This window comes from Mycteria americana, chromosome 2 (assembly GCF_035582795.1).
Source record: "Mycteria americana isolate JAX WOST 10 ecotype Jacksonville Zoo and Gardens chromosome 2, USCA_MyAme_1.0, whole genome shotgun sequence".
Lineage (NCBI taxonomy): Eukaryota > Metazoa > Chordata > Aves > Ciconiiformes > Ciconiidae > Mycteria > Mycteria americana.
Window position 1 is genome coordinate 44,139,442 of NC_134366.1, and position 16,349 is coordinate 44,155,790.

At 42.4% G+C, this 16,349-nt stretch overlaps 1 protein-coding gene and 1 long non-coding RNA gene across 3 annotated transcripts in view; one reads left to right on the forward strand and one right to left on the reverse strand.

The window, feature by feature from the left end:
- Positions 1-16,349, forward strand: part of LRRC3B (leucine rich repeat containing 3B) — a 112,295-nt gene that overhangs the window by 49,582 nt on the left and 46,364 nt on the right. The window contains exon 1 of one of the 2 annotated variants that reach the window (XM_075493181.1): positions 15,460-15,780. The exons of the other annotated variant lie outside the window; for it this stretch is intronic. The gene's annotated coding sequence lies outside the window, so the exon portion shown is untranslated. Of the gene's footprint in view, positions 1-15,459; positions 15,781-16,349 lie in introns of those variants that run through there. 2 annotated transcript variants of the gene reach the window in all.
- On the reverse strand, positions 6,831-10,525 carry LOC142405566 (uncharacterized). Its single transcript, XR_012774231.1, has 4 exons — positions 10,168-10,525; positions 9,209-9,429; positions 7,525-7,601; positions 6,831-7,227 (listed from the first exon to the last, which is right to left on the reverse strand). It is a non-coding gene; the product is annotated as an uncharacterized LOC142405566 (long non-coding RNA).

The window sequence follows — 16,349 nt, forward strand, 5'->3', positions numbered from 1 at the left end:
ATATATTATGAAATATATTCTATACTTGAGTATATATTATAAAATATATTGTTTAAACAATTAACTGTCCTCCACCTGCCTCTTTTAAAATTAAATGTTTTATGCAATAATTTACCGAACATACAGAATGGAGCTGGCAGCCACCAATGTTAGGGATGAATGCACCTCTCTTCCGTACAGCTTAGCCTAGAATACTATCAGGCAACTCCCCTTATATCAGTGTTAAAAAATGCACAATAATGTCACAATTGGAAAATAGTGATCTTGAAAGCTCAGTATTGGAAGCCCCACAATTTCTTCCCCCCTTTTTTTTTGCTAGAAATGCAAGGTCAGTGAATTTAAATGTTGTAAATATGCAAGCTGTAAGCATGCAAGCTGTAATGTGTTTATGCTTTCATATGCAGCTATTATAACGGCATGCACAGAGAGGCATCCATCCTCAGCTGTCTTCTCAGCAGCATTTCCAAGGAAGGCTTGTGCTATAGTATGCTATACTATGATTAGTCTTTGGAAAAGAGAGATCCCAATATTCTGTGACAAAAAAATTTCAAAAGCTTCTTTCTTCTCTGGTATAAACCTAAAATGGTTGTTCAGGACTGCTCCTTATGTAGTTGGTATCCCAGTACCTGTTCTACTTTTGGTGCAATTTAGAAGTAGTATTAGTGTCTTACAGAACCCTACCCACAAGAAGTTACTGTGGAGAAAAGAGTGAGGGAAGGTGCAAAGATGATCCTAGGCCACCTGCATCTGCCTAATTCAGCCAGAACATGTCTTTGCCTGTGAAGAGGCATATCAAATAGGACAGTGATCCAGCCAAAAAGGGAGAGTTGTGCCTCTGTCAGGAGTACATGGTATAATGTTGACTAAGGTTGGTTGTTGTTAGGCGACAGGCTTCTGTCAGTTCAGATTTTGGGAGTAAGTTCCTGGGCCAAGGCCAGTTCGTGGATGCAGTTGGTACCAAGGAGACATCAATTGTCTGGATGCCAGGCACCTTGCCATACAGCTGCCTATGTGCCAGCACAGGTCCCCACAGTGTAGGTCTCTTGCCAGGTGATTCAGTTTGGACCACCAAGGATAGAGACAAGGAGTCTACTAAATAGCAGCTGTTTTTTTTCTTCTGCAGTCCTCATTCTTTCTCCTAATCATGCATGGTTATTAGGTAGATGCTCAGTTTCAAAATACATCTCTGACGTATGTCTTTGACATACGTCAAAATACATGTTGAGTTCCAAAAATAGGTCAAAGCACCTATCCTAACATCAGTAATAAAAATTCACAGGGTAAGCATAGAAAAAAGCTGTCCGTAAATGCACATCCTGCAACCCACCCTGCCTTAAGTGCAAGGGAGAAAGTGAGAGCAGAGCAGGATGCCTCAAACATTAACAAAGCTCGTGGCTGAAAGCAAGATCTAAACCTACTACAGTGGATTTCAGCCAGCACCTCCCTTTACTGAATCTCTGCTGGTCTCCCCAGGGGCACTAGGACATGGAAGTGAAGGACATTTCTCAAATCCCAAGCCGTTTAGGGCATACTAGGTTAAAGCTGACCCCTTTAGTCCCATCAGGAAGCTTATTGGAAACAAACATGGTTTTGAAGCATTGGTATAATGCATTTTCAATTGCTGCTCTATGTAAGAAAGGGGCTAAGCATTGCTTCAACTATACTGGCACCCTCTGGCCCTGCTGGTGATGGGTGGCACTAATGACTAATAATAAATGGGTATTCTAATTGCTATAAGATTAAGAAAAAGAATACTTTTGAACAACAATTTTATACCCCAGTCTGCTTCTTAATACCTACTCTTATGATTGGAAGATGATTAGCTAGTATTCCCAGGCATTATATTTAACATTCATTTACTCCCAGACTGGCATAACATAATCATAATAAAAATAGATTTATTGGTTTGTTTCTCCTTCTAGCCCAATTAGGTAAAGCTCAGAATTTTATAGGATATTGAGGACACTGAAGCAGACGCTGAATAATAACGGCTAATCTCTGTTCATTGTGATCTATCCCAGAACAGCTGCCAATGATGGCCAAGCTCTGTTATCATCCTGGATAGCATGAAAATTAAGGATTTCTTCCAAGTACCTCCTCTGCATCACAGACCCGTTTTCATTTCCTAGTTAGTCTTCTTCTCTCAAATGATCAAAATCCCATGAATTTCTGCAGATGCAGAACAGCTATTCCTCATCCTATGTTCACTTAGAGGGGAAGACTGCCTGGACTATCCCAACATGTATTTTAACAGGGCCAAAAAAGACTGAGATTGCCACAGGTAATTCCAAGTGTTCCTTCACTTGTGCTGCTTATCCTGAAATGTAGGTTTTAAAAATATGGTATATACAAACCCAATATTAATGATCAGCCTACAAGTACTTTTGGGGGTGTCTATGAAACCATGTGTATAGTTATCAAGAAGTTCGCAGAGAGCACAGCACATTGTGTGTTAAATAGGGGGAGTCTCCATCCCTACAGGAGAAACAGTCAAAATGCAATAATCCTTGTTAAACTGTGGTGCAGTGTCACACTCTTTCAGCAACCTTTTTGGGCTTCATGTCATGTCAGACATTACAGCACAAGGTATTGCTTCCCCGGTCATACACTTGTCCCAGGCAAGTGTATCACAGAGCTAACATTTCTTAAATATTCCATCTTCTGTCCAACAGTGTGTTTTTCTTGTCCCACCATTTCCTGGTTTCCCATTCCCAAGAAACTGAAATAAATATAGTTTGAGAGACTAATTTTCACTAGAATCAGTGCCTGGAAAAATCTCAAGGATGACACCACCTCATCTTACAAGCAGTAAAGTAGTAAGACATGGCACCTCAAGTGTTGTTTTTTAAAGAAAGTGACACATGGTAGTCCTGGTTTTTTGCATTCCTTGCTGCTTTTTGAAGTGTGTTAGACAACTCTAAAAATAGGTATGAGTGTAATTGCCAGGCATTTGTAAAGGAGCCTGTTTGTGAATGCCAAAGAGATTTGAAGGTAGATACATTTTGAAAAAGTTGAGCTGGTGTAGTTCCTTCTCCTTCATCCCACGTGTTGTTTGGGGGGATGTGAGAGCAGAGCACGTGTCCGTGCATGGTGCAGTACAGCCCTGCCAGCAACCTGCAGCAAAGGGACTGTAAGGTATGCAGCCAGCAGAAATGGTGCTGTTTCATAAAACATATGCTGCCTTTTTCAATACAGAATTTTCCTCTAAAACACAAATGCAGTGGTTTTGTGCATGTGTTTCAATGCTTATGAAAGCTACCAGTTGCAGATACTGGTATAGACTCTCATAGCTTTCCTAAAGGCAGTGGAACCAAGATAGTTTTATAGTTCTCCATTTGTTCCAAAGAAGAGGAAGAAAATGTATAGCCTTGCTACCTTCTTTTGCTCCAACATGATCCTGATCTTGACAAGTCACCATCATGTTCCAGAAAGACAACCGAAATGCTTCCCTTGTCTCTGTGCCTGCTGTCCCTACGGACGAGCAGCCCCTGATGACTTAGGGGCAGCAAGCAGGACATGCTAGACCCCGGGCTTTAGTGAGAGCATAGGGTTGTTCACAGTGGCTGTAGCTCATGCAGACAGAGCCCCTTTAGCTTTAAAGTAGCTAGCTTGGGTGCTGCTTGATGGCATGGGAGCCAGGACAGCTGCAGTGCAAAGTCTGCCCAGGAATACCTAGGTAGTTAGCACATGCATACTCTGTAGTAGCCACAAATGATGTAGTTTGAAGGGTTGCATAAATGAGCAATGGCTAAGCATGGTTTATGAAAGGGTGACCTGGTGTTCTTCACTACTCTGCTTTTGTTGAAACTGGGAAAATAATCGTGCAATAGCCCCAAGCTGTGACCGCTCATTTGCAGTGTGGAGAAGTGGCCACGTAGAGCCCAGGCCGGTGATTCCCCTGCAAGGCCTGTTTGGTCACCTGGGACCCAGACCGACTCTGAACAAGCGGTATTGTGGTTAAGGAGTATATAGCCTATTACCAGTTTCCCGAGTCATCCAATCATTTGATTCAAAGCCTCTAAATTAAAATTTTCAGTTGCAAGGCTTTTAGCATTACAGCTCCCAATATACTTCATTGTCCGTTCTGAAAATGTAGGGAATAACTGCCACAGAAAAAAAAAGAAGGGAAAATGCATTTCCAGTCAAGTGTATGCAGTATATGATGTTTCGTATATACATATTGCAACAGTTTTCAAACTCCTCTTTCTCGAAATAATTTTAGGCTTAATTAGCACTTTAGAAGATTTGTTCTTTGAAGATCTGTAACAACCAAAAATGTTTAGTTTGCTACTGAATTATATCTTTCTTAATCAATAACAATTACATGTGCTTAGGTGCGAAGCATGCGTTCTGTGACACATCTCAAAACACCTTACAAAGGAGCACAGCGTGCAATTCACCGTTATACCCTGCCATGTCAGATCACTCACATTGTTGTTATTCAGTCATCAACAGATATTATATTTAAAACCAAATTCCATGGAATTTCAATTGTTTACTGTGCTATCTCTGAACATTATTTTTACCCATTAGTATGTCAGCCAATATTGTAATATATTTTTCGCCTAATTTGGCAAGGCAATTACCTCAAATTAGGAACTCTCATCTTTTTGTGCAGTGTTTTTAAAGGCAAAGATGCCTTGTACAATCTGAATACGGTTTGTAAAATCTGAAAACCTCCACATGCATTTTTGCTTGTCTTTGAGCCTGGCAACAGTTGAGATATTGAATTTTATTAAACTGTCTAAATAAACCATTACTCTTGTACTGGTGGTGGTGTGTGCCAAATAGTAGCCCGAAGCAGAGCTGCTTGGCTGTGTTAAAACCCTGAACTAATAGGTTCATAATGAAAGCAACAATTCAAACTAAACTGTAAGAAGCATGGAAGGGCCTACGCATCTCTCATAAAAACAAATATGTTGTTTCATTACTGTTCTGTGGTAACAGGGGCCACATTTCGACTCACCTCGAAAGCGTGCCCAACATTGGCGCATACAGCCTCTCCACAAGCAGATTCCTCAGCACATTTAGGAAGTGCTGCCCAACCCCTTCTTGCACGTAAATATAAGGGACAGGAAAAAAAGGAATAGGATGAAAATAACTCCTTGGCTTCAGGGTGAAGAAAAGATCAAGATCTCACTTCAGTTCTGTCTTGAAGGCTTAAGTGGAAGAAAATGGCCCAGGCCTGTGCCAGCCCTCTGCATCAGGGTGGATGCTACTCCGAAATGCAGCGCGGTTTTGCATGCCCAACAGGGAACAGTGGCACGCTGCTTAAAAAATCTGCTTCTTTGTAGGTCAGATACGGATACATGTCTTGCCTTAGACATGTAAGATCTTGTCTTACTAGTAAGAACTTCAAATTCAGTTCTCTTTTTTTTTTTTCAGTATACAGTTCCAGAGGAATTAAAGGATTTCTTTCCACCCTGTTTTTTACCAAATCATATTATTTTTAAGATCATGATCTTCTGAACTCATACATACACAGAGATCCTACCATCCAAACGTTTTCAACCACTCATCTCCCTCAAATTCATTTTTACACTTATTTTCATAATGCTTCTGTATGATCTAGAGAATGATATTTGTCCTCCCTCAAATTCATTTTTACACTTATTTTCATAATGCTTCTGTATGATCTAGAGAATGATATTTGTCCTAAAATGGAAAATTGAAGTACAGCTGACTCTTTCCTTACCTGTTGTCCTTGACTTTTGAAATTGATCTTTCCTCGGTTTTAGACAAATAATGCTATTTCAGAATTGTCTTATTAGTATAAACAATGATGTAGTTGATGTTTTTCTCCTGACACCGTAGCATCCATATATAAGAGGCATTGTTACTGTGCTCATGCTGCATTTCTGTAAGCACAAACAATGCATCATCACTGGACAATAATTTTGCCAGATCAAGGCTGCGACTTTGCCCTCTGAGGGTTGTCTGTAAGCAGATAATACTGTTGAACTAGACAGAAGGATTTACAATGAACCTCTTTTTAATTATCATGCATAACTCCAGGGAGCTTTTCAAAATGGTCCCTCTTTGAGTCATTTTAATATGTTTCTAAAAGATTTGAAGTGATATAGGTCCAGAGGCAGAATAATATGTATGACTATTTTTAAATGCTAGTGTAAAACACCAGCTGCACAGCTTTGTCTGTATTCATATTTTATTAATCAGTCCATTTTAATGTCCTCACTTTTCTCTCTCTCTCATTCTCTTCCTCTAAGTCCCTGCTCAGCTGCTTCCCAGAGACCATTTTAAAATTAATTCTAATGATTTTCGGCACTTTTAATATGACTATCATCACAAGACTGTTCTCTTAGTGAACCAAGTCATTAGCTGGCAGCACTATTATTTGGGGACCTTGTCTCATTGTTTCCCCCACGCTGACAAGAGTCAGGCCAAATCCTTGGTCTAATCCTGTTTACTTATTTACAATTTAAATGAATTTAAATGAATATGCCACAGGATAATTGGCTCCTTTAAAATATAATGGCAAAATAAAGAGGGTCTAAGCTCCAGCTGTTCTTCAGAGAGGGAGACAACTTAGACAAACCCTGTGACCAAGCTCATTCCCTGCAACCAGAAAAACCCTGCACCCATGATGAATTTTCTCTGGCCTATTCGGCATCTGGGGCAATTACTCCCCTCTGATTAATGATCAGTTTTGACTAAAACTTTCAGATACTCCACTAAGCCTGAAAGAGTTCTTGGCAGACCACTGATTTTAAGTGGGGTCTAATGTTTATTCAGGTTAAGCACTGTCTGGATGACAGCCTTTAGTGCCTTTCAGCACAATAGTTAACAAGAACTCTAGTCAGAATCTGTGCACTTAACTAGTTAAACAAGAGTAAAAAAGTCTGATTCTATTGACAGCCAGAAGAAAGGAGCCAATTATGCTTCAAATGTTTCTGCTTACTTGGTCTTCTTTTGTTTTACAGTTGTTCTTGTGGATCACTAGGTATCTATCAAGAGTCAGTAACTTCAGCTTTGGCAATTTGCCTAAGATCAGTGCCTTGTAACAAAAAATCCCTTAGTGGGCTTCTTTGCAGAAAGTCGTACTTGTCCCACATCCTAAAAAACAGAGAGACAGTGTTCATGCTTCTCATTTGCCCGGGACCTCTGGTTCTTTCATGGTGCTTCTCCATCCAGGTTGCACTGGCAAAGCTTAATTCAATGGGGGGTTCACATTGGACTGTCTTCTGTGGAATCCTCCTGAAAAGGAGACTGTTAAAAAATAATCATGAGAATCAAGGACTATGTTAAATCTCCGCCAGCTTCTCTCCAGAGTTTAGTTTATGAGGGGGGAAAAATTAACATCTTGGGGTTTCAGTTTTGGTCCTCCCTGATGTCCAGCACCAAAGAACAGTAATAAAAAGGGACGCCTGATATCTGATATATGTGAAGAGAAGGAACTCTTCACACATAGGAGAGAGAGAGATATATATGTTACTACAGATCATGTCATTTCCCCTGTAATACCTGTTATTACACCATAACATATTTGTCCGTAACATAACATACCTGTTATTACACCATAACATAATTGTCTTGCAAAACGATTTAATGGAAGATGAAAGTACTTTTCTTCAATAAACTGGCTGCAGGAAAAAAAATAGCGATCTTATAATAATAACAGCTTTATACAGCACTTTCTATCTTGTGAGCAAGATTTACTTTGAAAGTAAATTGCATATACCTTCCCATTTTATCTAGGTGGAAACTAAGTGCCTAAGCATGAGGGATCATTTAATCTATATATTTTGTTCTCCCAGTGTATCCGTAGGTATTGCTAAAAGTGTCTCTCAGCAAAAGACTTAGGCACACAGTTAACTTTAAACCCTTTAAAAGGCTCAGACGAAGTCAATGGCAGTATTCTTGGTGCATAATATTGAGCAGATGTACAAATACCTGCAGGATCAGGATCTTAGGTTGGCAGCTTCTTTGGGACACATCATACTTCTCTATTAATGTGAAATACCATGCACATGTATGGCAAAATATGCACGTTCAGTAAATATGCACAACATCCCAGTGAATTTGGCTAACAGTTTTCTACATAACAATAGACATAATTTAAAAAATTCAACCTAAACCCTAATCAATCAAGTTGATTATTTCAAAAGACTCAAGATAACAGATCCCGGGTACCACATGAGTTCTTCCAGAGCAATCAAGTTTTTGCAAGTCCTCACAATATTGTACATAAAGTAAGAAATATCTTCAATATCCTCTGAACAGTGTCTCAGATGTCCAAGTCTCAGATGGCTGGAATGAATACCTGTTATGTTATCGTTAGTTGTTGCTGGATTACTTTTTTAAAATCTCTTTTTCTTCTGTTTCAGGAAGATAATAAATCCACCAAAGTTTCTCATTTTCTGCCCAGACACCCTGCAAACTGCTTCTGGGATAGTGCTGGTTGCTTCTTATATGTCCCATCATAAACAATGATTCTTTATGCAAACTTTTTTTTCCCATCTAGCTACTAAAAATGACAGCAAGAATTATGCAATAGAGGATTTGTTTGGAAAACCTCATTTGCAGTCTGTACATATACTCAATGAGACAAGTCCATTTCTTAAATAAAACTGTAGTTTAAGAGAAACCTGTGATAAATCTAAACCGAGAAGAGTATCTTGATGAGCTGAGGCTATAACATGTCCTTTCCTCCTACCCTGCAGCAACAAAAAATATTCACAGTTCTGTGATGATAAGCATTATATGAAGCTATACCCACTGTGCTCTTGTAGGCTGCGAGGTGCAAACATTTTGGGGATCTATAATACCATGGTTTATTCATTTTGTTTATGAGTAATTTGCAGTGTCACACTATTCATTACACTTATTAGTGATTAATACAACACTCATTTTGTAAGTATATTATGCAGAGGCAATAAGTCATGGAGATGTGCATCTATACTGGTATGATACACGTACATGTGTTTTCTGTCTTGTTTCACCAGTCTGAGTTGGTTTTCTTCTGTTCCTTTCCAGGACTCTCTGGGTAAGAGGTTAAAAACAAGTTATCACTGGTTATGTTAGTCTACATAGAGGAACAGCTAATTTATGTTTATTCAGTAATGGCTTTCCAGATGGAGCCAGTTGCACCTCGCAATCACACCAAAACACCATGGTGCCTTTGTGAATGTTTTGCCAGAGAGGGTGTTAAATATCTGAGTTCTCACACAGGGATGCTGAGCACCCTCACCTGTCACAAAGATGAAACATCTCATAGCTTAGGGCTGGAAGTCTTCAAAAACCTGCTTTGAACAGGGCTTCTCCATGACCCAGCTGTCTGGCTGTCCTGCAGTCCTGTCCTATCAGAGTAGGCAGGAAGCAACTATGGATGGCGGAAGCTGTGAGGCCAGGTCTTTCCTACTAAGGGCAGGTACCTCTGAGAACCTCTTCCCACACATGCAAGGCAAAGACCTGCAAGCAAATGGCAGTATTTTGTGTTGGTGTGTTTTTTAATTTCGGCGGGAGTTGCTTTGTTTTTGAATTCTCCATGGATTTGTCTCTCCCTGACCAGTGGCACTGGAGACTGTTTGGTGCTTGTGACTCATGGTGTAACTACCTGTATTCCTGGGAGCCCTGGAAAAATAGGGGCTGTTATTATGTTATGTACGAGCTTTACATTTCCTCACAATTTAAGGCCAAGAGAGATCATCAGATGGTCTAGTCTGATGCCCTGTGTATCAGAGGCTATTAGATGTTGCCCATGTACCTCAAGGTTGAGACCGTTACTTTCATTAGCCCATAGTATTTTAGTCCTTGAGAAACCAAACTGATATGTGTCTAAAGCAGTACCTGAGATCCCTGCAATACTTGAGAACTGATTAGGCGTGACATGCCCAGACAATCACAGAAACAATCCATGCAAAAAATCCACTATCCTTGCCAATCCGAGCCAGAAAAATCTCTGCTGGTCCTGGACGTGGCTTAATTCAGACCCAAGCATCAGATGTCTAAGATCATTTTCTGCATTGGTTTACTCTCTTCTTGGCTACAGCAAAATAAATAATACATGCTTCAAGGGAAGGCAAAAACTTCTACTGCAGAATATATGAGGCCAAATATCCTTTGGGAGGAGTGGAGAAGGGATTCTTCCTCACCGCTGTAGGCAGACAACTGGAGCTCTCAAGTATGGGATTTGATTATACTCATTACCTTAATGCCAACCTGCAAATGTCTGAGTGGGCAGGGAGTAATTCAAGCCATCTTGTTTCAGCCATAATGGAAGAAGTTGCACAGATGCATCATTCTAATGGATGTAGGGCTAGAGGGATCACCAGGGAATCTAGCCTGACATGACCCTCCTTCCCTCCCTGTTTGAGGCTGCTCTGTCCATTAGAAGTTCTCCCAGAAGCTGAAGTAAAGCCTGTATTTAAGAAAGACAGCCAGTTATTAGGACAAGATCAAGCAATGGTGAGTGCACCACCTCCCTTCGTAAGCTCTTACAGAGTTTAATTACCTTTACTGCTAGGAAATGGCATCTGATTTCAAGGTTGATTACATCTAACCTTAAACTTCCAGTCACTGGATTTAGTTGTGCTTTTGTCAGCAAGAGTGAAAAAGCTCTCCATAGTGGTTATCTGTTATCTTTTCCCTGTATCTTCTCAACTTTTTCTTAAGTGGAATATGTCCAGCTCTTTAAGCCTCCCATCTCAAGACTTGTGCTTGACTCACAAAATATTTGGATTTTCTCCAATATTTTCTCATCTTTAAAGTGCAGGCACCAGAACTGTGCTTGATATTTTGGAAACACGCACGAACTGTACTGAGTCCTTTCCACAGCATTGCACTGAGCTCTCATGTTAGGGGTGATTATCTAGGGTAATCGCTTTTTATCATTCCCTGAGTCTCTGCTCTCTGAGACAGTGTCCATTCCTACAAGCTTTTGGTTCCCAGAGGTATTAATTTGCATTTGACTGTACTAAACTGAATTTAGTGTGCTGCTTGTTGGACAGTGATCATTTAGCCAAATCAAATCACTGCAGAAGTAATATATCTTCTTTATTTACTGTGCTAAAAGACATTGTGTCATATGCAAGCCTTTAAAGCAAAGATTTTATCTCATGGCCTGGACTGCTGAAAACAATATAAAATAGTATTAGGTGAAGACTGTTTCTGATTCTGCTGGGAAAGCTCCCCACATTGAATGAAACCTCCCCATTACAGGACTACATTTTGAAATTTGTCAGTGAGACACTTCTTAATCCTCATAATGGGTGACCTGTTAATTCCATGTAATGCAAGACTTGGAATCAAAATGTCATGTGGTATTAAGTCAACTGCCTTGCAGAAATCCAAGTACGTCTTATCAATACAGCTGCTTTTCTCATGCAGACCTTTTGTAATCTTTTATATAAATCTTCTAAATAACCAAAATTCCACAAGTGTGTCTGACAAGACCTAACTTCCACTAATCTGTTTTGACTAGCATTAAATACATTTATTCTCCAGTTCTTTTTCTAATAGTTGAGCATCCCAGAAATGCATGCTATTTTGTGAGCAGCCCAAAACACCAATTTCAAGTAATGGAGGGCATGTAGCAGACAAATACACTTCCCTACTTATACTTTTCTCTAAATCAGAGCTAGGTGGAGTATGAGCTGAACTAGTTGAGCTTATTTACAACTGCTGTTTCTCTTTCAGAGCTAATGAATTATTGGCAGTCTAAGGATTTGCTGTTATTTAAAACAGAAACTCTCTTCTATAATAAAGTGCAACTCTTTGCCATGTAGAATAAGGACCACGGGCAAAACTAGTGAGATCTTTCAAAATGACAGAACCTGCCAAATACATGAAAACAGAAGCTACTGGTACTTCTTGAAGAGAGTGTTTAAGGCCCAGTCCTCAAACCCTTGTGAGAGCAGCAGCGCTTAGAAATCAAGATGGTCTGCACATTGCTAGCACTGAGCTTAAGCGAGATGAAGAATCACAGAGGATTTCTACTGGCCCTCTGCAAAGATGGCTTTTCTCCATTATTAAGCTTCTTGGGGCAAAACCTCATCACCTATACATGCAGTGGCTGTACCTGTGGGCTGAGAGGAGCGTGAAGACTGTTGGCACCATCAAGCCTCGAGAGATAGCAGAAGCAGGTATCCAATTTAGGAATACGGCTATAGTGTGAACACTGTAGTTTGTGTTGCTTTTAGTATTCCCAGGATGCAAAATTTCATGCTTTTTGCTGCTCTTGTGGCTCAACGCAGACTACTGCTCTGGGCCCTGCATGCGTCCTCCCTTTGAGCATGGAGTCATCCCAAGGAGAATATGCTGCTGACATGTCTTTGCACTGTCCTCTACAAAAAAATCACAGTCTGGTCCATGAACAGAAGAAGTATTCCCTCTAAACTCCTAAGCACATGCCGCTAGAGGTAAGACAGTTGCGAGATTTCGTTCTTTGATGTACCTACATCTAGAATATGAATTTCATACCATTGTTGGCTATGAAAAGAATTGGTCCTCTAGTAAAGGGAATATTAGTTAATGGATAAGGAGAAGGTCACTCAATTTATCTCAGCACTGGAAGATGTGGTATTCTTTGCTGATTTTTGTACAAAGTTATTAATATCTGGGAAGCTTAAAGGAATAGATGGTACCAGATGATTCTTTAATTTAGCCACTGAAATATTCTGTCAATGTTTATAAATTTTTAAGGATCCAATCTTGTAAAGTCTTATTTGTATGAATAACCCTTACTCACAAACAGTCTTGCTGAATTATGTAGGGTTTTTTTCATTAGAAAAAATAATTTGTGTAAAGGTAGTACTGGGCCCTTAAATATTTGTAAACACTTATCAAAATTATTTTATGAGGTAAACTTAAGAACTATCTGGTATCACCTATTATTTTACGCTCTCTAATTTTCATAACTATGTGTAGAAGTCAGCAAGTATTAGCAGTTCCTCTCTTATCTGAGGGCATACTCCTTCCTAACTTATACTCCTTCCTAACAGAGGACTAATCCTTTCGCTTCTACTTATCATGTAAAATGGACATGCAATGCCAATAAGCTAATGAGCAAATCTGCTAGTGGGTTTGTTCATGGAGCTAAGAAGTTTCTTCCACCTAGAATAATAACACAATATTTCTACTGCAATCACAGCCAACTGAGGGGGGACATGACATGAGCTGTATTTCAGTTCTTAAAAATTTGTGACATTTTTAACAGCAAGTATCTGTGCATCCCTTCACAGTCATTTTCCCCAGAAAAAATACTTTCTTCTCCTTTTCAAAGATATACTAAACACCCATTAATTTCAACTGAAGTTATAGATGCTAGATGCTTAGCTGCTCTCAGGAGTAACTTTTTGAATACAAACCTGTAAATCAGCTACTCATGTGCAGCTGGTCGAAAAACTTTTTATAAGCTGCAATTTCAACAACAAAAATAAGTATTGCTATCTTTTGTGAGGCTTTTTTTTTTCCTTAACACATGCAATCATGCTTAAATAAATAGGATGAATAACATCATGGCTAATGTGGTAAATTAAGTTATGCAAGCTAAGCTCAGTCTTCCCTTATATTGTTATGATATTTAATGATGCAAATGGTTCGTCCCACAAAGTACAACTAGAGGTTCAATTTTAAAGGGAAATTATCGCATGGAAGATCCATTTTTATCTAATCAAATAAACTTTTTTTTTTTTTTTACTCTTGAGCCAAATGAAAAGCAGATCTGCTCATCTTCTTTTTCATTAAAAAATATTTAACAGCAGCAAGTCACTCCAAGGAGGCTTACAATGCTTGTCATATGAATATTAGTATTGTGGGTATGAGCAACCAAGTGCATCCATCCTGGGTGCTATACCCAGTTGTCAGAGGCCTATATACTGAAGAGTGAACATATAAACACAAGCTGAATTTGAAGAAATGGCTCTTGCACATTAGATTTTGGGTTCTCAGCAATGATCAATATTTTTCTACTGCCTTAAAATGAACCTGAGTCAGTTTCAGCTAAAGGAACAACACTCACAGAGCCTGAAAATCATTTCCCATTGCAAACAATACAGGGCTGGCAGTCCAGTCATGGCTTCTTCTGGTCACTGACTTTGTGACACGATCCAACACACTGTAAACAGGAATGCGTGCTCATGTACTAAGTTTGTATTTTTTAGCTGATTATGTCTTCAAAACTGGGTTGAGTCAGCCAGTGTGAGGAATGCGTAAGGAACTGACAAAAGTGATTTTTATCAAGTTTCTTCATATTTGCTATTTCCTCTTATACTAATAAGAATGTAAAATGATGGGCATACGTAAAAGTGTTCATGAGCCAATTTGCAAATATTCCTAGGAGCAAAGCAGCAGGTTTTGATATAGTACAAAGGCCTGGTCCTACATTATCTTGCTAATATGATTCAGACAGATTACTCAGGGAGGTAAGTATTTACTTGGGTAGAGACTCCCAGGACTGAGGTTTAATTATGGAGAATGGCATTTAGCAGTGTATTAGTTGCATGCTTTTCCCTCTTCCCCTCCGAAAAATACCACCTGTCTGTGGCCATAGCAGTGGTCCTTCTGACCCAGCAGTTTCAGCAATGGTCTATATGGAGATAAAACAGTTTTATGTAGTTAGAGGCAAAAAAAGCCCCCAGGAAATCCGAGCCAATTAATTTTCTGTTCCATGTAGCATCTTAGGCACCTTTCACCTTAAAGCAAACCAGCTACCGAGCAAAGATGAATCTTTCTAAAACCCTTCTACCCAGGTGCTCTCAACTGGAGACAGGCAACAGAATCCTTTGCTGCATGAGGTAAACAGAAAGTTTAGTTTGCAGAGGAGAGCAGAAAAGTGCACAACAGCGAATGCATGTTTCAGTGAGAGGGAACCAACTGGTTATGTTCCCTCAAGGCTGTATTTTGACAGTCCATGCAACTGCTGCAACATAGCACATTTCGCAGAAGCACCTCTCAGAGGAGAAAGTCACCATGGCAAGAATCATGGTAAACCCAAAGCCGGGTCTGAATAACTGGTTCTACGCATGACCAGTTGGAAGGATTGGTTAGGGTGGGTGCAGAGTAAGTTCACCTATTGTAGCAAAAACTGTGCAGTAGCAAGTTTGCCAAATCGAGTATTATACACTGGCAATAATAGCTTTTCATTCAGATTGGCAAAACAGCCTTATTCATATTTTGCTGGGGGACCTGGAAGGCACCGAGGAGAGCAGAAACACCCTCTGAGGGGGCCGTGGGCCGGCGGTGCTGCCGGCAGGCAGGGCTCTCCCTCGGCCCCGGCGCGGGCGGCCGCGCACCCGCGGGAGAGAGAGCGCCTCTCCCCGCGCACCCGCCTCCGCCGGGGCGGCCCCGGCTCTGCCCCTAGAGCTAGGGGGTGAGAGCCAAAATCAGTCCCGGCGAGGGACGGACAGCATCACCCCTCCCGGGGGGCCAGCTCCCCGCTGTGCTGTGGGAGCGTGAGGGGAGTCTCCTCCTTCCCTCCCTCCCCGCCCCGCTCTCTCCTCCCTCCCTGCCTGCCTGCCTGCCTGCCTGCAGCCGCAGCGCAGGGGCAGGAGGGAGCGGCGGCGCGGCAGGCACAGCCGCCCGGCCCGCGCCCGGCGGAGGCAGCAGGGCGGGCGGGCGGGCGGGCGGGTGGCTGCGCCCGGGCCCCGCCGCCGGCAGGCTCCGCCCGTCGCTCCCATGGCGCGGCGGCCCCGCGCCAGGTGAGGCTGCGCTGCCTGTTGCGCCGCTGGGGCGCGGGCCGAGCCGAGCGAGCCGAGCCGAGCCGAGCCGAGCCGCCCGGGGCGACACGCCGCGAAGTTTTGCGGGCAGGCGCCGCTCCGCGATGTGAGTTGCGGGGTCCCGCGTTCGCGCTGGGGGGGCGGTGGCGCCGGGAGGAAACTCGACGGGGAGGGAGGCGGGCAGCGCTGCTGCCGCCGAGGGGCTACCGCCGTTGCCGTGCCGTGCCACCTCGCCCAGCACCGATCGGCGAGGGCCAGCGGAGATACTCCTTACCCCGGCCCATGCTGGCGAGCCCCCGGCGCCCCGTGAGTGCTGGGGGGCGACGGGTTCAGGGCTCCGCCGAGGCAGCGGGGGCGGGGGAGGGAATCAAGGGGCGGAGGCTGCGGGGAAGGGGCTGCCGCCCCCTCGCTTGGGAGCAAGCGAGGGATTTGGGACCCGCGCCCCTCGACCCCCTACCGGAGCAGCATCAGAAAAAGGGGAGGAAAAAAAGCGTACCCCCATATGTCTCTGCTTCCGAGGCGCCTGGCCGCTGCGCTCCCCGGCCGTGTGCGGGGCGGGCTGCCGGAGGTCGCGCTGATCAGCATGCAGGCGGCGGCCGGGGCGCGGGGCTGGCGGGGAAGGGGGGAGGCGGAGGCGGGGAGCGGTGGGAAGACGCCGTGTGTGTTGCCGTGGGA